Genomic DNA, 25,539 nt, shown 5'->3' on the forward strand with positions numbered 1-25,539 from the left:
TTGGCAGGATGACCTTGGTTAAATCATTAGCTGCTGTTTTTGTTTAGGCCATAGATAAAGAAAATATGTTCAGTTTAAAGTCCCAAAGCCTCTGACTACATCAGTTGTATTTTTTTTTAAACATTTCCTCTTCCTGAATGTTTTCTATAACTCATGTCGAGTGACTGTACAGACTTAATTTTCTTTAATTCTTTGAGGGAATCCCCCATAAAAATCATTCCTACACCATAAGAGTACACCAATTGTGACTTTCCTGATATTGTTATGTGCAGAGCTGGGATTTTTTGATATCTCTGGGGATTTTTCAACCACTTGGCAGAAGGGCTCAGCACCACCCACATGTATCAGGTCACTTGGAACTTCATTTTAAGCTCCAGGGTGAGAAAAGGAATTTCCCTTGGATATTGTGGGGTAGTTCTGCATTCACTATTCCCTATTATAACACAATATTTCCTGCCATCACCTTCCCATGCATGTAGAAAAACAAAAAATCTTAACTCATTTCTACAATAAAGAAGAACACAGCATAAGCAAAATATTTTTCCTAGGTTGAAAAATCTGCCAGTTTTGTGACGTAAAAACTATATATTCTTACAGTAAAAAAGTTTTTTTGGCTGAAATGTGACTTAAGCACAGGAGAAACCACCCCCAGTGCCGCTCTGGCTCCATGGGGGCCATGGATTCTCACGGGGACAGTGTCACCTGTGGCTCCTGCTTCACCCCATCCCTGTCTGCCTTTCCCCTTTCCCCTGGGGGAGGACTCATTTATCTCCCCAAAGGTCTGGCAGGGTGCAGAGCTCCCTCTGGGAACGCTCAGGCCTGGGCTGCTGATGGATGCTGAGCTATTTCAGGGCCTGGGGAGGCACAGCTGCCCTGGGAGACAGATCGTGTGCTGCTGATGGGAGCTGGCTCAGAGCCACGGCTGCTGCTCCTCAGCCTGCCCGGAAACCTTCTGCTCGTGTTCCAGAGCAGCTCTCCCGACTTCACTCCCTGCTGGGCTGGGTTGGGCTCATTTCAACAATTCTGAGTGCCACCACAGCCTGTCTGTGTGCCCATTCCTGCTGGGATATGCGTACCTGGGATATCTGTACTTGGGATATCCACACCTGGGTATCCATACCTGGGATATCTGTACCTGGGAATCCATACCTGGGATATCTGTACCTGGGATATCCATACCAGGGTATCCATACCTGGGATATCCATACCTGGGATATCTGTACCTGGGATATCCATACCTGGGATATCCATACCTGGGTATCCATACCTGGGATATCCGTACCTGGGTATCCATACCTGGGTATCCGTACCTGGGATATCCATACCTGGGATATCTGTACCTGGGATATCTGTACTTGGGATATCCACACCTGGGTATCCATACCTGGGATATCTGTACCTGGGATATCCATACCTGGGTATCCATACCTGGGGTATCTGTACTTGGGATATCCATACCTGGGTATCCATACCTGGGGTATCTGTACCTGGGATATCCATACCTGGGTATCCATACCTGGGGTATCCATACCTGGGATATCTGTACCTGGGGTATCTGTACTTGGGATATCCACACCTGGGTATCCATACCTGGGATATCTGTACCCGGGATATCCATACCTGGGTATCCATACCTGGGTATCCATACCTGGGATACTCATACCCGGGATATCCATACCTGGGTATCCATACCTGGGTATCCATACCTGGGATATCTGTACCCGGGATATCCATACCTGGGTATCCATACCTGGGGTATCCATACCTGGGCTATCCATACCCGGGATATCCATACCTGGGTATCCATACCTGGGTATCCATACCTGGGCTATCCATACCCAGGATATCCATACCTGGGCTATCCATACCTGGGATATCTGTACCTGGGGTATCTGTACCTGGGATATCCATACCTGGGTATCCATACCTGGGATATCTGTACTTGGGATATCCATACCTGGGTATCCATACCTGGGATACTCATACCCGGGATATCCATACCTGGGATATCCATACCTGGGATATCCATACCTGGGATATCCATACCTGGGATATCTGTACCTGGGATATCTGTACTTGGGATATCCACACCTGGGTATCCATACCTGGGGTATCTGTACCTGGGATATCCATACCTGGGTATCCATACCTGGGATATCCATACCCGGGATATCCATACCTGCGCTATCCATACCTGGGATATCCATACCTGGGTATCCATACCTGGGTATCCATACCTGGGCTATCCATACCCAGGATATCCATACCTGGGCTATCCATACCTGGGATACCTGCTGCATGCACACAGACAGCAGCAGCTGGTGGCCAGATGTTGTGTCCCACAGTGCTTCCAGAGCTCTGGGGACAGTTTAATCTTCTGCCACAGGCATTTCTAGGGCTTGTCCCCATCCTTCATGTCAGCTCTGTGCTTCTTTCCCTTTCTCATCTTTCTCTTTTCTCATCTCCCTGTATCCTGGCTTGACCTGGCCTCAGTGATCCACCCACATGGCAGGAGCTGGATTTGGCTCACACAGCTCTGACAACAAAGTTCAGCCTCTGCAACAGCAAAATTTGGTCTCAGTGAGCTGCAGCCACCGAATTTGTCTGTGCAGAAGGGTTCTTGGGGCTTTTCCCTTGTTTGTACCCAAAATCCACCTTGAAGAAAATATTTCTGTGCTCTGTAATCCCCCTGGCACTGACATTTGTCCCTCTGCTTCCAGCAAAATACCCCATTCCCATCTTGATTTCAAGCCTGTGGAAAACCTTCCATCTAAGGACTCTCAGGGATTAGAAATCTCTAAAGTGGGAATGAACTTTTCTATCCTGTCTGCTTCATAAGGATTCAATCCTGCTTCCATTTGAGTCCTGGGGGAGCTGGGTTAGAGGGATGGAATCACAGATTCCTCCTGCAGTCAGTTGTTTCACAGCAGTGCCTTTGGTAAAGACCAGCAGAGTCCAAAAAAATAAAGCTCACCCTAGAGAAATAAACAGAAGTGATGCACATGAAGTTTTATTTTTCTTCCCCACCAGTTGTGGTGTTACGTGAGTTCCACATTTTGAGAAAACGATGGAGATCTGAATCCAAGGTGATCCATGACAACAGATTTGAGGAAGGTTTGGAGAACTTGACCTTCAAGAGAGGTCTGAACTTTGGGTGGCTCACTGCAGGACAGGGATTTTAACCTGCCCAGTAAACCTGGAGCCTTTTAGCTCCCAAATCCTCACTTTGCTCACCTGCCTAGAGAGGAAATCTGAAGTACAGCCCAGATGCCCTCAAACTTTTGGAAAAAGCAGAGAGCTGGGATGTGGAGCTGCAGAGAGCTCTGAGTGAGAAGGAAGAAGTGCCAGGCTCTGCTTGGTAGGGAGAGATATAAAACAGCTCAGTGTTGGAAACCTCCCCTCAGCCAAAATGATCCCATAAAGCCCTTTGAATTAAAAATGGAAACATTTATTAATAGATGGGTTCCCAAAGCAGCAGTTCCTTTGCTACACTGCTTAAAGCAGTGGGAGAAAATGATAAAACTGGATTACAGAGTCAAATATCATATAAATAACCAAAAGCAGGTTGTCTGCAAATCATTTTGATTTACTTCAGATGAGATCCTGCACCTTTGCTGCTGCAGGTTATTTTTGAACCCTTCCCTGCCCATCTCTCCTTTTCCTCAAGGCATCATCCAGGACCCACCAAAGGCATTGGGAGTTTCTCTCCTTGAATGGAACCTTAAACAGGAAGTGCCTTGGGTTATAATGTAAAAGGATAAAAAACCAAACCAAAACAAAAAACAAGCACGACAAGACCCCAGCAGCTATTTGGTGACTCAAAGTGTCAGATTCTAAGGATTTAAAAAGAAAAACCCAATCCCTCCAGCCACTGCAACAATGTGAATTGTGGAGCTGTTACAAACGCACTGAAGAATCTTTCTGTGTGCTGCCATCAGGTGTCTGCTTCTCTCTGTCAGAAACCAGCTCCAAGGTTTTTTTTCCTTGGCAATAACGAAGGCTGAAAAGGCAACATTCCTCTTTTAACCAAACCTGACCATAATTTAACTCCCCAGGAATCTCCTCAGTGCCACAGCTTCACAAAAGGGGGACACAGGAACAAGACATTTTTATCTGCAAGTCCATGAAGGCTTTTTCATGGTCAAACCCCCTCAGGAATATTTTTAACTTTTTTAAAAATAAAGAGCATAAATAAAGCAGTGAGTTCTTCTTTCCTGTAGTGCCAGGAAATCCTAAAGGAGGGAAACTTCACAGTGTTTATTTGGTATTTTATTCTTATCATATTATATGACAGATTATTATAATACATATTTTTATATGTATTTATAATATTATATGATAGGTCTGAAAGCAGGAAAACTGAAAACACCAGTGAATAATTGTTATTTCTTAGGTGTTTACAGAAATAATCATCTTTCACCATTTTCTCTATTTCTAAATACTGTGGGAGCAATCCTTGAACTTTTTCCTCAAACGGGTGGAATTCCCACTGGAGGGCCTGGGAGGCTTGAAAGGTTCAAGCCTCTGTTTTTACAAGGCAACAAATGGCAGGAGTTAAAAAAAAATAAAAAGCAGATAAAGAGAGGCAAAAGGGAAGAAAAGAAGAAACCTTTCAGCCTCTACTCTCTTTAAAGGCAGTTTTATGGGATTTGCTCTCCTTCTTATCCTCCTCGCTTTTCAAAGCTGGGGTTCAGTTCAGAGGGAGGAATTTGGGAATCTGGAGGGCATTGGTGAGCACAGCCCCTCCCAGCAGGTTGGCATTCCCAGGAATGAGGCTGGCAAAGTCATGGAATTGCTGTGAATTCACCCCAAATATCAATTCAGGAGCAAACCCCAGCTGGATAAGGGCTCAGCACTTTTGGGGATTGGCTGGGAGAAGGGAGGTGCTGTTATCAGGGAACCCCAAATATCCACAGGGGCCGAGTGGGAACCTCAGCACTCAGTGGAATTTTCACTCTTAAAAGAAACTTAAGGAGGCAAAGATTCATTTCCTGGGATTTAAGGAACTTTATTAAATTTTCCCCCCCACCTTTGCTGCATGAAGTGTTGGCAGAGCAGGAGAAGCAGCCTTAGTGTGAAAGGGCTTTTTAGAGGGGAATCCAAGGAATCATTGCCCTAACAAAGGGAAACCCAAGGGGTGGGGGGGAATTTTTAAGCTCACTGTTATCTGAGATGTACAAAGAAAATCACTTTCTCTTCACCTGTAAAAAATTGAGTTTCTTATCTCAGAAAACCCATGGAGCATCCCAGGAAATACCAAAGGAGTGGTTTGGGACAGCATTTGGTCACCAAGCACTGTCCAAAACCCTGACTGCCAAATTAATGTGTGGGCAATAGAAATGTCATTTGGATAAACAGCAGCATTTAACAAGAAAAAGAAAAACAGCACCTTGAAGATGTGAGTTTTAATCTTTCGTTCACCCCAGTAAGGATAGGTGAGGTTTTATTTCCAATTTATTTACCTGGGGCTTTTGGTAGCTTAAATGTGTGAGAAGAGGACAATGAGAAGAGGAAAAGGGGAAGTGGACAAAGGTTCTTTGAGGTCAAGCCCATAGCAGGCTGCAGGGACTCTGTGACTGTTTTTTGGCCAAACTTGAAGAGCAGAAAGGAGCCACGACTCCTCCCAGCCACAGTGCAGCACGTCCATATGGACAAGCATTTATCCATCCCCCAGGAGTGGCACTGGAGGCACCACGTCCCAAATGTGCATAAAAAAATGCAGCTCTTGCTGCAAGTGATGGGTTTGTTAGAACCTGAACTTGGAATTTGGGGTAATTCATGGGCTCTTCTCCCTCCCTGGTGTTGTCAACATGGGAGAATGCCCTTGGAGGGTTATTTTGGCAATGCTCCCAGGGTGCAAACTGCAAAGGATGGGAACCTTGTGCTTTATTTTATGTCCTTTATGATGCCACTGCATCATAAAGTTTTTCCACCCCAGTATCGGCTTTAAAGGATATCAGATTAATACTAATTTTTTTTAAAAAATGGGCATCAAAAACCAATTTGAAAGATTTTAGCTTCCTTTTTTTCTTAACTAATATTCTGGAAGCTGTAAGGACAGGCTGCTACAGATATCACTGCTATTCCTAAGAGCAATGGGATGGATTTAGGTTGAAGCAAGCAGGACTCGGGGAACTTTTCCACTTCTTTCTTCCCACAGCAGCAAGTGACCCTTTAGCCTCATCCAATCTGATATTTTCCTCACTCTGATCCTACAGTCAGCTCCAGGACCATCCATCCACCTGCAAACAGGGACCTTTAGTGCCAGGTGCTGACGCTGTCACAGGTACTTTGGCATCAGGTTCTGATAAAAAGGAGATTTTTTTTCAGAGTTTGTGGCAACACTGCCTGAGTTTGGATGTGTATCATGCAACTAACAGTGCTGGAACCCCCCTGGCTGTATCCCCACCTCTGGATCCCTCTCCCTGCTCTTCCATCCTCACTTTTAGCTGGAGGAAGGGAATGAGCATATGTGTGTCATTAGGCATTCCCCTGCTTAGGAAAGTAATAAGGTTTTTTGAGCATTGTGAAATGCTTTTCTCTAAGGCTGGGACATAAAGCTTTGATTATCCCTCAGTGCATTTCACTCCATCAAATATGAAAACCCTAGATTTCCTAGGATTTAACTGGCAGGCAGATTCAGAACACTTAACCAAGCATTTTGTGTAATGAAAAAACATGCAGGCTAATGGGGAGAGGAGGGGCTGGAATCAGGTCCTGGGGATTTTCTTTCCATTCCTGCCACTGACTTGCTGCAGCTTTGGGGCGAGTCTTCAGTCCTTTTTTCATGTCATCTTGCTGATTCATAAAATAGATCCTGCAAATGCCAGGAGTGACGTTTGTGGAGTTTTCCCAGCAAACACAAAGAGTTTTTACAGAGATACATGAATCACAGTTTGCTCGGTGCTTGATTGCTGTTTATGGCTGTCCTGCTCTCTTCCCTGGGCCTGCTGTTATAAATGTTCCACATCTCCGAGGGGATCAAATAGATCCCATGCAACTGCCAGAGGGAGGATTTCCTGGGATCCTCAGTGGTGCCAAAGCTGTTCCATCAGCAGAGTCACCAGCTGCAATGAGAATCCTGTGAAAATTCCACAAGCTGCCTGTACTTCTGTCCTTTCCCCTTTTTTCCAGGGGTGTATTTTTTTGTCTCTTCCCGTTTTTTCCAGGACTGAAGCTCTCCCCCTGCCTGGCCTCCAGGCTGGGGGAAGGCAAAAAGTGTTTTTTCCTGCCTCCCACCTCCAGCAGAACGATAACCCAGGAGCCCCTTGGAGTGCAGCGAATTTGGCAGCGATTCCCTGCTTGTGCATTCAGGAATATCCAGTGAGCTGTGAACTCACCAGTCTGAATGAAAATCCAACTGGTCCCAAGCCCAAGGGACACAGGAGACCTGCTCTAATGTATGGAAAGATTTGACTCAAATTGCAGCTTTTGCAGGAGTGTCTAGGACAGCAGCAGAAATAAATACCGGATTTTAAACCTGTAAAGCTCTGGGATGGCTCTTTCAGTGTTTGGATCCTATCAGCTCTACAGTCCCTCTGCTTTTCGCCATGGAAAAATGGCAAAATATTTGATTTTAGCAAATATTGATTTTTAAAAATGTATTATGCAAGTCTTTTAAAATGTCTGTTTGGATTCCTATTTTTTGTCATTATTCTTAGACGGTCGCTGAGGAAAGGGAAGAGTTCTTGTTTGGGGGTTAAAGAAAGTGGTGGAAATCCATTCCAGCTGAAGGCTGGCAAGAGTTCTCAGCCTGCAAGCAAAATTGGTCATTTTTCCCTGCAGATTAAGAAAAAAAAAATCCATTTGGCTCTGTTTATTGTATAGGAATGCAGAGAAAAAGGACAGGGAGAAAGAGACAGAAGAAGCAAAATATTTGTGTGATTTATGGAAATTTTGCAACATCCAACCAGCTCTGTGGGGTGACCTGTTGTCACGAAGGGGAAAAAAAACCCCAACAAATAAATCAGGGAATGATTCCCGAGGTTTATCTCTGCACCACTGGGCAGCAACTTTCCATGATTTTGAGTTGCAGTGAAAAATCCCCCACAGCACGAGCAGTTCCCAGCCCGAGGGAGTGCCACAAAAAGCAATATCGGGATACATTCCCAGGGGACTTTCACTCCCTCTGGAATCTGGGGTAGAAATGTCTGTGGAAATCAATAGAGCTGCCTCATATTTTGGTCTATCCCATGACACAGTTCCTTAAAATGACTGCACATGATTCACAGACTTCGCTCTCCCGTGGGATTCCGTGGTGCCAAAGGAGCTGGAGCTGGCTTGGCTCCTAGGAATAAGCACAAGTTTTTTTATTTGCTTTTTCTTCATGCTACTGTTGAGGACAAGGAGAGGATTTCTCCCAATCTGCATGAAGGCAAGGAAGAAATGAGGATTTCAGGAGATTCCCTGGAGCTGAGCAGGCAGGGGTGCCGTGGACAGGAAGGTGGATGTTGTCTGCACTCAGCCTGCCTCGGCTTTCCAGCTGTTTCTTGGGTTCATGGAATCAGTCTGGATCCACAGATGCTCCTTGGAAAAGGGGCTTCATCCTTCCAGCTGGCAGAACTGCTGATGGGAACTGAGCTGGGAGCCCACGAGAGGCGGGGCTGCTGCAAGAAGTTCCTACAGAGGACTGAAAAAATCTTTTCCCTTTTCCCTTTTCCCTTTTCCCTTTTCCCTTTTCCCTTTTCCCTTTTCCCTTTTCCCTTTTCCCTTTTCCCTTTTTCCTTTCCTTTCCCTTTCCCGTTCCCTTCCCTTCCCTTTCCCTTTCCCGTTCCCTTCCCTTCCCTTCCCTTCCCTTCCCTTCCCTTCCCTTCCCTTCCCTTCCCTTCCCTTCCCTTCCCTTCCCTTCCCTTCCCTTCCCTTCCCTTCCCTTCCCTTCCCTTCCCTTCCCTTCCCTTCCCTTTCCCGTTCCCTTCCCTTCCCTTCCCTTCCCTTCCCTTCCCTTCCCTTCCCTTCCCTTCCCTTCCCTTCCCTTCCCTTCCCTTCCCTTCCCTTCCCTTCCCTTCCCTTCCCTTCCCTTCCCTTCCCTTCCCTTCCCTTCCCTTCCCTTCCCTTCCCTTCCCTTCCCTTCCCTTCCCTTCCCTTCCCTTCCCTTCCCTTCCCTTCCCTTCCCTTCCCTTCCCTTCCCTTCCCTTCCCTTCCCTTCCCTTCCCTTCCCTTCCCTTCCCTTCCCTTCCCCTCTTTCCTCCCTGGATCATTTGAGCTCCAGTCTCTAACACATTTTATTACACATCACAGCTGAATTCCCCTCCCTCCCACTATGCCCAGTTTGTCCCAGAGCAGCCACGGATAGAGCAGCACTGGGAAAATCAAACCCAAGTTTGATGGGACCTTTCCTTTGACGTTGGAGATAAATCTGCTCCAACCTCACTTTTGTTTTCCTCCACCATTCCTTAAAAAGAATTTTCTTGGCAGCGACTCCTGTGGGAGCTGCACATTTCCAGCAGCCATGGGATTTCCACGGACGAGGAATTTCACAGTCACCAGCGAGAGTGTTTGCATCAGGAATGTTTTTTCCCCTCAGTGATTGCACTTCATCGGAACAGGAGCCCTGGGGACTCAGTGTCCAGTCAAAACAGCTCAGATTTCACATTGCAGTGGGTGGACACCCAAGCCAGCGTGTCCAGCAAACTGGAAAAGTTGCTTTTTCCTGGTAAAAGAGTCATTTTCTTGTCTGGTAGGAGGAGATGGAAAGATTTGGCCATGTTTTGGGGTCAGGGAGACAGAGATCCCAGAGCTGATGCAGGGAAATGGAACCAAAAGAGAAACTGAAGTGGTTTCTCTTCACGCACGAGCCTTCATGGGAAATTCGCTCCAATGTCTGCGTGGAGAAGCTTGGCTGGTCTCACATGGAGCCGTGGGGGCTCTCTGACCTCGACACTCTTTCAGTTTTCTTGGATTTGTTGGGATTTTTGTGCCTGTCTGAGTCACTTGGCTTTGACTTATTTAATGGCAAATTGATTTAAGGACTTGGAGCCTGGGATTTCTGGGAGGTTTGTGGGAGCATCATGGCAAGATCCACTCCCAGCTCAGTGACATCTCTGTTTGATTTGTAATTCCTATGCTAGAAAGCACACCCCTTATTTTTACCCTCTACCCAGGCTTTCCATGGCATTTTGGAAACTATAAAAAGGCACTTTTAGGAGAGTGGAATAACAACACACCTTTAAAGTCCATTTACATATTTTGGACCGTGAGAACTTTCACAGAAGGACAGAATGGAAAAATAAGAGATATTTTGCTCTTAAAAAAAGAGAAACTATCCTTCCTAAATAGGGACAGTTGGCATCTGTACCTCCTTCTTTGCTACAAAAGCCTGTCCCAGTCTTCGCTGTCGGACCCATTTCACAGTAAAAATAGCACATGGAAAATTTTTGTCCCAGAGGTTCTTGCCAGCTGAGTGCTCGCCTTGCTTTCAAGTGACTAATTTAGAGCAAGATTTGACTTGAGAGAGTGCTAAGTGATGGTGTCATTGCCTTCCTTGTCACAACCAGGTAAAACATGTCACAACCAGGTAAAACATGTGGGAAGAGCTGTGACAAGTTCAGCCTGAGCCTAAAATGGTGAGGAAAATAGCCAAGGAAATTGTGAGTGATCACAAAATCATGGAATGTGTTGGTTTGGAAGTGACCTTAAAGTTCATTTCATTCCCTGCCATGAGCAAGGGAATCATTCCACTATCCCAGGTTGCTCCAAGCCCCGTCCAACCTGGCCTTGGACAGTTCCAGCGATGTTTAATCACATTCAAGGACATGAAAATGAAGTTAAAAACACACCCCCAGTGTGTTCATGCCTGGTAGATCCTGAAAGCTGAACTTTGCAAGGCTCAGCCTGTGCAATCCCAAAATCCTGAGGCACAGAGTTCTCTGAACCCCTCTGAAACTCGGAGGTGCTGTATGGTTAATTGGATGATTTAATTAGTGAGTCCTGCACCATATGGTCCCTGCCTTAATGGTGCAGCTCTTGGCGGTGATGACAATCCCAGCTTTTATTTGATTTGATTTTTCAACTCAACGCCTCTCTTTTATGTTTGCAGAACAAAATGTGATGCCGTAATGTCAGGTGAAGAAGGAAAACATCCCCAAAGTTGGCGTTTCCTTTAAAAATCTCAGTTTGCCTCCTCTTTTTGAGGATTTAGGCAATAATTCAGCTGCACCGAAGTTTTGACAACAACATCCTTACAAGTGAGTGGTGAGAAACACCCCGAGAGGACGCCCCTGTGGTTAATGTAAATAGGTGTAGCCCCTGCATGCCTGCAGCTGAAATTTGGAGAAGGCAGAAAGGACCATGTGTTTCTCCAGCCTGTCCCCCGCAGCGAGTTCAAAATCCTGCTGCACACACACCTCTCCTCCTGCTCCCACAGGGATGAGGAGTTGGGATCCAGCCGAATTCCTCTCCTGGTTCCAGTTGCGTTCTGCTCCCGCAGGGAGCGCAGCCTGCGCCGGAGCATCATCGGCAGCGGGATGGAAAAAAGGGACAGGAATCAGCCGAGGTGGCTCTGGAAAAAGGGACAGGAATCAGCCGGGATGGCTCTGGAAAAAGGGACAGGAATCAGCCGGGGTGGTCCCGGGAAAAGGGACAGGAATCAGCTGGACTGGCCCTGGAAAAAGGGACAGGAATCAGCCGGGATGATCCTGGGAAAAGGGACAGGAATCAGCCAGGATGGCCCTGCAGAAAGGGACAGGAATCAGCCGGGATGATCCTGGAAAAGGGGACAGGAATCAGTTAGGATGGCCCTGGAAAAAGGGACAGGACTCAGGATGGCCCTGGAAAAAGGGACAGGAGTGAGCCGGAGCGGCCCCAGGGCAGCAGCCCAGCAGCGATCCCCTCCGGCGTAGCCACAATTCAATTTAACTGAAGAGTTAAACTTTGTCCTTTTAAAAGCAGCGCTGGTCCCGCCAGCGCCGAGCCTGAGGGTGCGTGTCAGGTTTACACTGCTAATTAACTGCTGCTAATTAGAGAGCATCTCGCAGAGCTGTCCTTACTGTCCTTGTCCTGGCCGCTGCTGTTTCGAGGAGCTCTCCCTTCATCCGAGCATCCCTGCTCCTGCTCCTGCTCCTGCTCCTCCTCCTCCTCCTCCTCCTCCTCCTCCTCCTCCTCCTCCTCCTCCTCCTCCTCCTCCTCCTGCTGGAGCCGCGATGCTTCCCAGGGCAGCTCCTGGGATAACACCCAGCTATTGACTCAGCTGCTCACGCCTCTTTGCCCAGAAAATCCATCTGCCCTTGGGTTTCTTTCTTGTCGAGGGGACAGGGAGCCTTTTCTTGGGGGGGGGGGGGGGATGCGCGGAGGGAGGAGCTGAGAGATGCTGAGTTTAATGGAGACTGTGGCCAGGCCCTGTGTCATCTATCCCTGAATTTTCCAAAATGCACTTTATTTTGCTAATTTTTGACTCATTTCACCTCTCTTTTCACTTCTCCTTCCAGCACCATTTTAGGGAGAGGGACATTTCTTTTTCTGCCCACTAAAAGTCTGAACTATTAATAACTCTGCATCAATCCCATGCATCACTATTTTTTGCCAAAACACACAAGTAGGTGTGATGTGTGATTTATGAATGATCTGAGAACCCCCGAGTCCCAGTGTACACAGACTTCCAAAGGTATCTCAGGCTGTGAATAGACACGAAAGGGAATTATGAGAGCCAGGTTGATTTTCTCAGTGGGAAGTTTTTTTGCCAGTGTTTTCTGCTGCATGAGCAGCAGTTGTTTCCTTTCTGATCAACAGAGGACAGTATTCTTATATTCAGAGGCCACAACACTTCCTCATCACACAGCAGCAGGCGCCAGCACAAATGCAACACCAGGGACTGAAAAGCTAAAGAGAAATTAAGGCATTTGTCTTACACTTCTCCCTTGGTAAAATCCACCCCACGACAATTGGATGATGGAAACTGGATAAATGGGCGCCAAGCCTTGTAAAATCTGATTTATTCAAAGAACCGTCACAAGATTTGGAATTACCATAAAATCTCATCATTTCTCCAGTTAATAAAACACTCATCAGAAGGGACTCTTAGAATCCAGCCAGAGATCTGGCAGTGACCACTCATTTAATGGGACAGCACAGCCCAGTGCTTTGGATGAATAGCAAGATTCAAAGCAGTGTCCCAGCTATTTCAAATTCCCTGTTAAGGAAAAGTCATATCCAACCCTGGGCACGTTATTTCAGTAAATAACATGATGTGGAGAAAACTTATTGAACTGAATTCCTGGAAGATTTTTGTGATTTCTTAGCAGAAAGGCCCTTTGCAGAGGATCCCTGTGTCCATAGTATTCATAAATCCAGGAGGAAATTCCTGCCACTGGCAGATTTTTTTTTGTCCCCATGTGTGAAGCAGTGCAGGGATGCTCTGGGGTCACAGCTGTGACATCCCCTGTGTCACAGGTGGCAGAGGGACAGAGGAGCACAGGCTTAGGGTGGGATGAATCTCTGGGTAGAAAATCTGCAGACACTTTTCCAGGCTGAAGGCTCAAATAACAAAAAAAATGAGGAGTTAGGCTGAACCCAGGATGGGTGGGAGTAAATTCCTTTCCTCTAAGGCCCCGGTAGGATTCCCTGTATCAAGTTTCGAAACTCCTGGATTGGAGCAGGAAGGGAGGAGCTCACAAACCCCACTCTCTTTCTATTTTGCCCCCACAAATTTCAGCTCTCCCAATTTATCCAACTCACCAAGCTCCTGCTGGGCTGGCTCAGCTGATATTTGCAAAGGCTGCAAAATACCAGCCGTTGCACCAGCAGTGGGAAACTCAGTTGGCTTTGGATGGATTTGAACTTTTAAGCTAAATTCAGCTAAAACCGGCATTATTATCTTCGGAGATTTCGTTTATTTGATTCCATTTATTATTTATATTCGTTTATTTGATAAGACCGGATCCATGCCCATGCTGGAGCACCTGAAACTGTTCCTGCAGGGTGAAACTGAGCTTCTGCTTCTCTTCTGATGGTGATAGCAAAAACTTTTAGATAAGCTTGAGGATTTTGGGATGAATACCTGACCTGGTGGTGAGGCTCAGTCATCACAGCTTGGGGAAGGACCCCATCCTCAGCTCGGCTCTGTGGGAGCTCCTGGCAGAAAGAGATTTTTGGGCAGCAGTTTCCAAGAAGGAATTAGATTTAATTATAAATTAGTTCCTAAGCTTGAGGCCAGGGTGATTAAAAGAGGAATCCAGCCCAGGGAGACCCGTCTGTGTCCAGATTCCTCGTGCAGCTCTAGGAGCTGCTCGCTCACATTCTAACCATGAGTTTGACACGAAATACACGGCCCGAGCCCAGCGGAATTTAAGCTTAATGGTTTTACCCAAATTTCCCCTCTGCCGAAGAGGAAGCAAAAAAGTAAAAACAACCCTCAGCCGTGTCCCTCCAGCAACATTCCTAATGCGTTCCTCAGGCTCTGCAGGCATTTATCTCGCAGCTCCCCAGGAAGGTTTTCCTGTGCATCGTCTTCCAGGGTTCACTTCTTCCTTGAAAAGTTCAGCTCGGGACTATCCCCGGAGCATTCCAGCATCCCGGTTTTGGGTGAATACCTGCCCCACGTCTCCCAGCGAGCCCCGCCGTCTCTAAAGGGCTGCTGATGAATGGTTCCTCGGAGCAGTGGCAATTTCATGGTTCGTTGGGCACAACCACTCTGCATTTTCACCCGCAGATAATCGAGCTATTACGGGACAATGAGGAACAGATTGCATCTGCCCCGGCATCCCCCGACAAAGGGCCGTGTATCTCTGCCATCTCCCACGCTGGGGATGAGGGGAGGGGATATTTGGAAGGGGGGAAAGGAGGATGGGTAATCCCAGGTATTTGAGCATCGTTTTGTCTGCCCCTTTATCTGCTGCTGCCGAGGGAAATGGCATCCCCGGCTGCAATGAGCTGGGATTTTAGCCCTGGTGTTTGCCGTTTATTTTATCTCACCTCTCACATTCCAGCATCAGTTCCTCCTCTCATCCTCCTCCTTTATGATTTACAATGGCTGCAGGCTTCTGCGGCTGATAAAAGGCGCTGCAATACCTGAACCCCGCCAGCTTTTGTCTTTTCCCAAATGCTCCCTTTTCTCCCAGCCTCAATCCAGAAGGGTCCGACCCCACCGTGCGCAGGGAAACTGAGGCACACTTTGCTGCTCCTGACAGCTTCAAATCAACCGCAGCAACCCAGGCAGCTGCTCACGGGCAGAGTGCTCCACACTGATGGTTTCCCATGGAGAATCTACAATCCCCACATGACCACGGGCATGGAACCTCCGCAGGAAAACGAGGACTACAGCCTCAGTCTAAATTAATCTCTGAAACTTTAACCAGTTGTGGTGAGGGATGGAAAATAATTTTTCTTCCATATCAGGATCTGGGCTCCTTTGCTGCCCTTGGTGAAATCTGCGATGGCCACAACATGAATTTTATGTGAGAACTACGAAGTTTTGAGACTATAATTTTTTTAAAGAGTGAAGATGATCTGTTCCAGGCAGCAAGTATGCAAATTCGTTCATTACAAGGAAGGTTTGGGTATCAGATTACTTCGCAAAAAACCCATAAGGCTTTGTACATACTGTACTAAAAATTATTTTACAGTTCCACAGTAGACAAATATATTGCATCTTCCTAACTCCATCTTTTTTCATGGCTTTGCTGCTCCTTTGATCTTTATTTAAGCTTCTGACATCGAAATGATTTTGTGCTCTTTGGCTTTTGCAGCCAACCATGCCAGGCCTTAATGTTACGCGTGGTAAATAAAATAATGGCCATAATTAAAAACAAACAGGGTGAAGAAGGAGGTGCAAGTCTGATGTGCCACCGAATCACTTAAGACAGGTGAAATATTGCTGCATCTCATGGAACATTTAATCAGCCAAGGAATTTCATGCAGTTGTCTCCCTTTAACCTTCCCATCCCCTTCTTCTCCCTCCCCTCCAAGAAAGCCTTGAAGTGAAATATTTATGATTTTACTAAATTAGAGAACATGGCTAATTAGCTCCATCATCAACACCCCTAGGGTTGTTAAAGAGAGGGAGAATGCTGGAGTTTAATAATGCTTTGCCCAGTGAAACAGCCAAGCATGAAGTTCACAGGATGATCCCCACTCAGCGTCCTTTGGGATGTTCCCAGAGAAACTCCTCCCCAAATTGGGGATTTCAGGCACCATCCAGGGCTGGGAATGGGTGGATGAAATGGGAACTTGGCTGTTGTAGATGGATTAATATTTAACACCTAAATGGGCTTCTCAGGGAGCAATCTTTTTTTTCTAATAGAGTAGTTTAATCATCACACCCAGGAAGGATCATCCTGTCCTTCCACCAGTGACCTGCTCCACATCTGGTTGTGCAGCAATGGTTTTATTAATTCAAAACACACCCTTAGCTTTAGGAACCAAATATTAATAAACTAAAGGAAATTATTAATATTTTCTAATTTGTGTGGTGGAACTCAATAAAATTCTCACTGGGCTTGTGCAGAGGTGGAATTTTTTGTCTACTTTACACCCATCCAGCAGACAAAACAGATCAAATGGCAAATTCCTTGCACTCATCGTCGCGGGGCTGAGGTGATGGACATTGTTAATTGAGGGTGTCAAAATAATTTACTGCAAGTAATTAAATAAAATGGCAGGTTCCAAAGCCTGCTGAATTTGGATCTAAAGTCCCTAATCAGGGCTATAATTTAAAAGTACCTGACAGAAGCTTTAATTAGAGAACAAAAATGCGAGTCACCAGTAAAGCTCAGTGATGGATGGTGAATTGGGGGGAGGTAGCTGCTCATGTCTGTTCTGTGAGATCCCAAACAGCTGCCTGCTCCACACAGGCTGCTTGAGGAGCCCAGCTCCTGCCCCAGCCCAGTCCCAGTGCTCCACATCCTTCTACCAGGAGAATTGTTCCAAGCTTAGCCACGGAACAAATCCACCCATGGCCCTTGGCTTTCTCTTGGAACACCAGTTATCTGGGAAAGGGATTTACCAGTTGGTGGCAAAGCATGAGGACATTAGCTGGTGGCTCCCAGCTGGTAGAACAATGAATTTTGTCACGGCCCAGCTGCTGTTGGTGTTTGTGAGAACTTCCCAGAAGGTGACAAACCTGGCCTGGCTGGCTTTGCATCTGAAAAAAAGCCACCAGGGCAGCCCCTTTTGGCTGTGCTTCCCAGGAATTTCTTTCTTCCTAAATGGTTCTCCTGGGCACGCTGAGCCGTGCAGGCTGGGAAACAGTTGTGGTGTTCAGGGTTGGGACCTCCCAACATGCACAGACACAACATATGGATTATTCTTCATGACAGTCTTGGCACCAGGGGGTCACCACCCATGTTGCGTTCCAATTCCAAATCCAGCCCTACAGCCTCCCCCTCAGGAAAAAAGGAGGGGAGGGAGGAAGGAAAGGTCATGGTTTAAGTTTTTTTGTAGGTTATCTAATATAGCACTGAATTATGCCCTTACTGGGTGCTGTCAAGTCCAGTTATGTCAGCATGAGGGTGCCATTGTTGGCCACCACTCTGGGGGACATATTTTTGGGAAGATGAATCTCTTACACTTGCATTCAGAGAGGAGAGGAAACCTTGTTCTTTTTTGCACCTCGTACAGGATCAACACTAAGCTAAACCCAGTGTTATCCAAGATATCTGAATTTCAGTGTGAAATCCTGACGTGCCCTGAATATCAGAGAAGGGAGTCCAAAGCCTAAACTGGGACACCTTCAGGCAGGATCAATGATCTTTTCAGTCTTTTGACTGAACTTTTCCCATTACTTGAGTGATATTTTTTAAGACCCTCTGGAGCACCTTCATGTCTCACAGCCAGGGACATAGTTCCCACATGGATCCGGCCATTTTTAATTTAGTTTTTCAGAACCCTGTAATTCCTCTGTTCCTGCTCACACGTTCCAAGGAGATCTCTTTGAGGGATGCTCGAAGGATGATCCCTGATGAGGGAAAACCTGCAGGAGACAGGAGCCTGTAGAAAAGGAGACGCACTGAGATCTCAGCTCTTCCTCAGAGCTATCAGCTGGGAAAGGAGGGAAATGGAGCTCCTGGCAGCCCTGGCCAGAGCATTTTACATACGTCAGTGGAACCAAAATATTGTTTCAGCAGTTATATTGTCACTATTAAAACAGAGCTGCAGGAATAGTGCCAATCTCCTGTTACCAGGACTGTAATGCACTGGGCCATCCAGCCTGAGGGATAACCTGGGCCACTCCGAGAGGGAGCCTGCGCCAGGACTGGGAGTGCAACAAGGCTCGGATTGCTGGTGAGGTTGAGAGAGGCTGCTTCCCTCCAAAACCTCTGCAATGGCTCGAGAGAGAAAACGTTTCAGCAGAGAATGGAGGTCCGGTGAAACCAGAATTATTCATTGGGGTGGAATCCATGATTTTTTTTTCTTTTAATGTGTATGGAGGGACCACATTGGTGCTAATTTATTTTATAAAAGGAGGATAAGGGAGAAAAGTCTGCATTTTTCCAAGGCTTCGGCTGGGCTCAGCTCAAGATGAGATCAATGGGAATTGGTGGATCTTTAATTCTCCCCAGAAATTATCCAGGACAAGTGGAAGAAGTGTTTTGACCCTCAGGAATAGAGTTGTGAGTATGGAGCTCAGCAAGTGCAGCGTGATAACAGGAAATAATTTTAAAAGATGAGGTAAAAACATTCTTGTTGAAGCTTATTCCAACTCAACTGTGTTTAATGAATTGGCAAAGCTCTGCTTAAGGGAAAAAAAAAAGAATAAAACAAACTGTACGTATCTGGATCTTAATGATTAATAATTCTGCATGGTTGGGATGCCAGAGTAAACATAATAAACACTTTTCTTTTAACCAATTGACTTTCGTTTTCCGTGGCCAATAAAGTTTGAAGAATTTTCTTTGGATCCAGTTACACCAGCATTGCCTGGAAGGGAGGACAGTCCACTCTATACCCACAGAACTGACAAAATAAATGGCCTAGAAAGCTCCAAAATGTGTTTTTCACATCAGTGAAGAGATTTTTAATGATGATGTAACAATGTCAAGCATCATAAACAGTGCTGGGAGGAGCATACCTGACCTGCTCCCAGCTGTGTGGAAATGGAGGCAGGAGCTGTGGGTTGTGGCATCACTTGGAATTTTACTGCCTCCCTAACTTAGAATGGCAGAACTAGAAGCAAACTTAGAATGGCAGAACTAGAGGCAAAAAACACAAAAATGAAGGATGAATCAATTTGGACACTGTTTTAAAAATAAGATCTCAACTGGTTTCAAATTTTTAACAACTTATGACATTTTGAAGGCTTTTGCTAATTCTCCAAAGCCTTAAAAGCACTGTTCCTCTCACTGGCCTGTTCCAATTTCCATTCAGATGCCACTTCTATTATTTAAGAGCCCCACTAAAAATGCCAAAAATATTAATCAAGCCATGACTCATGCCAAATAGCTCGAGTGATTTGTGTTATATTTGGAGACTGAGAATTAACCAACCATCCAGCTCAATGCAAAAAAGAATGTTTCACATTTATATAAGATGTTTAATTCTGTAAAAGACCAATTTTGCTGATTTTGCTGGGGTCATGTGTGAGGTTCAAGGTGGAGCAATGGGAGAATAGATGTGTGCGACTGGTGCCTTGCCCTCATTCTGCAAATAAAGAGGGGCTTTTTTCAGATTTCCTCCCCTCCCATGGCAGAACGGGCCATGTGGGCTCTCCCAACTCCAGGTCAGGTATGAAAGGAGATTATTTAAAAGTGGATGGTTTGGAGAGCTCTGGTGACTTTGATAGTTAGGAAATGGACAGCAGCTTCCGTGTGGTCGGTGGTGAAGAGCAGAAGGTCACAGTCACATCTGGAACAGACACATCTGGATCCAGGACAGGAGGGCCTTCTGCTTACACAGCTGGCTGTGGACAAACCTGTCCTTGCTGTCACCTGGGCTGGGTCTGTTTCTCCTGCACCTGGGACTCTTGGAGGGTCTTGTTGTGCCCAAGCTGTGCCCTGTGCCAGTGCTGGTGTCCAGCTCTCTAAAGGTGTGTCCAGCTCCCTCAGAAAGCTGATTGAAAATCCAAAGTGTTAAAGAAAAAGCCAGGATTTGCTCGAGTCAAAAAGCACTAGCAGATTTTTTTTGTTTGGATGTGCTCACAGTCCAACTCATTTAACAGAACTCCAATGACACAATGCTTTAATGTCCAATATTTCATTTTCCTTCCCCACACGGCACAGGCAGAACATTATCCACTTGCATCATGTCTGATAGCAAAAGTCCTGAATTTTTCTGTCTGGATAATGAAATTTCTTCCCCCTCAGCATCCAAACCAGAACACACCTCTTGCTGACAAGAAATGTTGAAAAGCCCAACCTTGGCAGGTTTGCTGTCAGCAGGCACAGTATCTGTTCTGATAACAACATCTGGGCGCTGATCCACATCTGGCTCATGCGAGGATTTGGTGTGTGCCTCCCTTTGCTCCTGTTCCTTCTTCCACACACTAATTTTTAGAAGTCTGGGGGAATTACAGGAGATTTGGCAGCTCGATTTAAATGCTGGGAGCTGATGGAAATGTTGTACACCTACAGGAGCTCTTAAATCCTGCATCAGTGACTGGATTTCTTGGAGAAAATAAACCCAAAGGGAATTGTTTCCTTTTTGCTCCCATGCCATGGGTCAAGCTCAGCTGTCCTGCTGTAACAACACCAGGGACATGCCGATGTGGACTATGGGGGCCCATCTACTTCTTTGACCTGTGAGTCTCCTGGAAAAGTGAGTGTCCCTGGCTGTCCTTTCCTACTGCTGAACAGGACTGGATAGGGAGATTTTTGACAAGTCAACTTCTTCATATCTTATGCCAGTCTTGGAAGGAATTTTTTAAAGGAAAAGGAAGAAAAAACAGATTAAAACCAACTCTTGACTGAGGTCTCCATTAAGCCACAACTTGGAAATCTTCTTGTATTTTGCTGTGCTGCCCAAAAAAATCCAAAAGTTCTCAAGTTTCTCCAAGCAAGGACTGAGCTCGAAGCCTGGTGCATGACAGGTCCTTTATTTACCCGATTTATCCCAAACCAGGATGACCTGGATGGTTTCACACAATGACTCTTTGTAGGCTGTGGCAGCCCATTCCCGTGTGAGGATGCTGAGCAATCCTGGACTCCTGAGGGTGAGTTCACTCCTGGGCTGGAGCCGTGGGTGTCTTTCCCCCGGGACAATCCCGGACGAGCAGACGGTTCCTTCAAACAGACTTCCTCATTGTGCTCCACAACTATACTCGTGGCAAGGGGAATGCTGGTGACTTGGAACATTTGATTTCCAAGAAAAACACCGATTCCAGCTCATCGTCTTGGAATTAACTCATATCAGGATATACGGAGCAAAGCGAGGATCGGGATTAACAGAAAATCATCGACACGGGGGTGATTCCTGAGGAAACAAACTGAACATTCAAACCCTCAGGAACACTTTGAAATAAAATCTGCACTAATCTGGGCCAGCGCTGGCAGCAAAAAGGTATTCCAGACCTTCCACAATGGTTTTTCCATGATCTTACAAGGGGTTCATTGTCCAATAAGTGCTATTATGCATTCAAACAAGGGTTTGAGAACTCTTCCAAGCCTGGATGCATTGTTCTTTTGTTCCAGGCACTTTGTGTCAGTGGAGTCATGGCAAGGCACTGAGGCTTCAGCCTCGCAGCAAACACTGGCTGTGATGGGATATTTCCACTTGGCTCCCCTCCCAGTGGCTCCTGCTGGAGCATTGTTCTCCAAGACCTTCATCCGTAAAAAGTGACAACGGCACAACACCTACTTCCCCTAAGCCCTCCACTTTTGGCATCTGCGCCTCAAAACGGTGACATGGTGTTCCCAAAACACTCCCAAATTTTGCAGAGTTGTTGCCACCCTTTCTACCAGGCACGGCTTTCTCATTCCTGTGATTCTGAGAGTAATTAATGCTCCTTGCCACAGCTCGGAATGCATCAGAATGCTTGGGGTGGTGGGAGCTTATGTTCTACCAGCCCAGCTGCTCTGAAACACCCCAGCTTATCTCTAAAGAAACTATTTAGCCATGTTCCAGTGTCACTTTCTTCATCTTTTAAACGCTTCTAACAGCAAACTGCTTCATTTGGCACCAGAGCAAAGTCCTCAGGCTGTGTGAGCTGCCAAGGAGCTCTTCGGGCTGTGCCAGCTCTCGCCAGCTGAGCGTTGTACCAGCAATGGGTTCACTGTTCCTGCACTTCCAGCCCCCTGAGGTTCGCTTCAAGTTTCAGACTCAGAGTGCACAAGAAACTCAACATAAAACTCAGACTGTAAATTTGACTTTTCCTTGGTCTCCAATCAGAACCATAAATCAAGCCCAGATTTGCTTTGAACTTGGTCGCGCTTGCCCCAGAAAGTTCAGGAACTTTAATGATCCTCTGGGACGGAGTCAAGCCCATTTTAGAGCATTTACAAAGAAAACATCAAACTGGATGAATTTTATGTGGTTTTGCTACGTGCCTTTGGCACAGCTCTGGCAAAGCCTGACAAGGATCCAATTCAAGTTAGAATAAAGATAAACCGGGCACTCGGCTGATGTCATCGGACAACAAGCAAGCAAACAAACAAGCTGATGGCATCTCTAAGATTTATTTGGTTTCACTTTGCTAGAACTTTATCAGCACAACTGGATGGTTCTCCTTTCCTCTGCAATGATGTAAATCAGGAGCCAAGCCATACTTTAGCTGTGATGGTTATCAGGCTCAGATAAAGCTTTTCAGATCTTTTCTCTGTGGACTTGGAATGTCTGGCCAAGCACAGATTTGGATCCAACTTAATGGGCTCTCTGTGAAAATGCTGGAGAGCCCCAAAGGCATCTGTATTACTCTGCCATGCTGGGACAGAGAAGGTTTTGAAACAGAGCTTTGCTGTTTCAACAGGAGCTGCTGTCACTTCTCAGGTGATTCTCGTTGCTTTCAACCAGGGAAAAATTAAAGTTATCAGAGTAAAAAGCTGCCTCGTGGCGAGGCGAACGTGCAGCTCCCAGATTTATCCTCCAAAACGTGGCTGGAGTTTCTTCTAAGCATTCTCAGTGCAGCTGACCATTAATGCTGAGACAAAACAAGAGATAGAATGTATTTTTTGTGGTTTATAAATACACACTATGTCCAAAAATCTTACAGCATGTTTCAAATGGGCTTGCCAAGTGTTCCTAGCACTTATCTGCAAATGTGCCTTTCCACTTCACAAAAATTCTAAAATTATCCAAGCACATACATACATTTATACATTTCCAAGTCAGGTGGGACCTCAGAATAATCCTGCCTAACCTCCTTTTATTGGGAGGTGACTTTTAAAGTTGTTTTTCTTTCTTTAAGCTCAAGTCTCCCAGAATTCTGCATGGAAGGGCTGCACTGAAATCATCAGCTTGGTATCCAAGTGTGGATGTTGTCAGTGAGCAGGGCCAGGCTTCTTGCCCTGTTTTGCCTGAGGCACTCATGCCTGGAAGTGTTAATGAATTGTCGTGGAATAACGAGCCCAAATTTGTGGAAACCTTTCTGAAACATGCAGCTCATACCCTGACGCCCTGAATCACAGTTTCAAGCATATTCCAATGTCAGAGGACACATTTTGAAGTAGCTACCGTGGTTTTATTCACAAATTCTGTGGGGGAAAACACCAGAAATCACATAATCAATCCCAGGGCTTGTTTACCTGTCTATCACTCCCATACCCCAGAATAATTTAATTTATAACAGTAGCAATAGTGATGTCTCTGGTGGTTTTAGCAGAATTTCCCCACATTTCATAGGTTAACATTGTGCTTTTGGTGATTTGTTTAATTGGCTTAGTAATTAAGCACTTTTCATCTGTTCGTTTTGAACTTTGTGCAGATTTCAAGTTTGTTTTGCAAGTTTTTTTCATGTTTTTCTGTGCTTTTAGGCCACCAACCTTTGGTGACATCACCCCATAAATGACTGGTGAGAGCTGGTTAAAATCTTTTGCTTTTAATGGAACTATGAAGTTCTCAAAGCTTATGAAAATAATCAAGAAGAGCCACATAGAAGAGTCAGAAATCTGAGAATTTCTGATAAGCACAGCTACGTCTGGGGAGGAACTACATGTAACAAATTCCATATATTAACATTTAGTTAAGGGATACAGAGAATTTTCATCAAAAAGCAGCATTTCCATTTAACTTCACTCTCTGAAGAGAACTGTTTTCCACTTGAAAACTATTATAAAGGAAACAATCTGTTCTTAAATTCAACATGAGGAAATTGAGGCCTGAATCTTGCAGCGATGTAACTCTGCTTGCACAAACACTTCCACTGATTTCAACAAAGACCTTCACACAGGAGAATTACTCACGTGGATAATTGCTCCTGAGATCAGGCAAGCTGGGTTAGTTAGTGAAATAAGGGCACTAAATCATTTTCTAATCTATATTGTTCTTTTTGACTGCCAAAGTGCTAGCTGTATTTATTTTTTTATAATCCTGATAAGGAAACATTCCTAAAACATTAGCAAAAAAATCCAGCTTGAGTGAGAGGACAAAGTGAAACAAACATCTCTCAGTCTTCCTCTGCGGTCGCTGATCTTTAAATAGCAAACTTGAGCCTCTGTCAAAGCACATTTTGGGTGGTTGTACAGCAAGTAGCTTCACGAGATGGGGTTGGAAAATCCTTCAAGGCCCTTAATCAGCAGGCTCTGGCTCTTTGAGCTCTTCCCTGCTCCTGCCTTTGGAAAGAGTCCTGCCTGAGAACGTTTAATCCACCGCGACCCCGAGCGCTGTCCCTCGGGGAGATCCCTCCTCTTGTTATCGTGTGTTGGCCGTGTCAGAGGTGAGAGGGGAAAATGTGCAACCCAAACCAATCCCCAGCCCCTCTCTTGGTCAGAACTTATCTACAATCGCAGCCCAGGCAGGATCCAGATGTAGCCAACTCCTTCTATTAGCATGGAGTTTATGGATGGGGAGCAAAGTCAGACACCGCCTGCTAAATTTGGCCAGAATTTGCTTGAAACTTCGGGAGATGTTTTCCATTCCTGGGTATTGACTTTGTAATGGGACCTGCCCAAGCTTTAACAGGCGTGAGAAATTTAAATATACAACCCCCTCCGACCTGGAAAAGGAAAACAGAATGTTTTAAACACTTGGGCAAGGGGAGAGAGTGGCAGAACTGGAGAGGAGCTTGGATGGATGTCTGGAAGGAGTCACCCTGAAGAGACGAGGGTTAACAACACCCTCCTGTTCGACAGCAAATGTTTCTGGGAGCAGGGGAATGTGAACCACACAGATATGGGATAGCCCAGGGGGGCCAGAGGAAGTTTAAATTCATTTGGAAAAGGTCACGTTACCACACTTCATTTTTATATTGTCACAGAGAAACCTCCTCCTCCACTTCAAACCCTTTCTTATTTATCCCTGGGAAAAGTTCCCAATAATGAGAGTAGCGGATGATTTCCAAGATGCATTGTTGTTGTCTAAGCTCTCCTTTTGATTCTCCACATACGAGGTTGCTTCATTCTCATTCACCACGGGGCAAAGATCTTCCAAACACTCAGGAATGCTCTGGAGAAACACTGGGATCACATCTTCCAGAGGAGTCTTGCTGGACGTGAGTAATTTGCTGTGGCAATGTGCTGATGGAGA

Source organism: Cinclus cinclus, chromosome 11 (genome assembly GCF_963662255.1).
Source record: "Cinclus cinclus chromosome 11, bCinCin1.1, whole genome shotgun sequence".
Classification (NCBI taxonomy): domain Eukaryota; kingdom Metazoa; phylum Chordata; class Aves; order Passeriformes; family Cinclidae; genus Cinclus; species Cinclus cinclus.